Source organism: Sinocyclocheilus anshuiensis, unplaced genomic scaffold, assembly GCF_001515605.1.
Source record: "Sinocyclocheilus anshuiensis isolate Anshui unplaced genomic scaffold, SAMN03320099.WGS_v1.1 scaffold254, whole genome shotgun sequence".
Classification (NCBI taxonomy): domain Eukaryota; kingdom Metazoa; phylum Chordata; class Actinopteri; order Cypriniformes; family Cyprinidae; genus Sinocyclocheilus; species Sinocyclocheilus anshuiensis.
In genome coordinates this window covers 206,828-207,109 of record NW_015546022.1, presented here as the reverse complement: position 1 = coordinate 207,109, position 282 = coordinate 206,828, and the positions used below count along the sequence as shown (strand labels likewise).

The window sequence follows — 282 nt, the reverse complement described above, 5'->3', positions numbered from 1 at the left end:
TATTCTGTTAACCGGGTCTCGTCGCTTCCGGTTCAAGCGTTTTGCATATGCTTCGTTAAATATGAAGCAGTTTTACTCAAGATGCCTTCAAAGTAGATTCCAAAGATTATCATAACCAATGTCCATCACATATGCGGACTGATATCTAAAAGTTTTTTATTTTTATTCGTTTCACTAACATTTGGATATAAAAATTGAATAAAACTCCAATAAAAATAGCTAGCTAGTTTAACTGCTTATCTTAAAAGTCCATAGATATCGCTATTATTTAATACGGCTGTT

General features: G+C 32.3%; 1 protein-coding gene across 1 annotated transcript in view; it reads left to right on the top strand.

The window, feature by feature from the left end:
- The window catches only part of LOC107698610 (NACHT, LRR and PYD domains-containing protein 3-like), a 45,398-nt gene that overhangs the window by 44,137 nt on the left and 979 nt on the right, over nt 1-282 (top strand). The gene's annotated exons all lie outside the window — the stretch shown is intronic.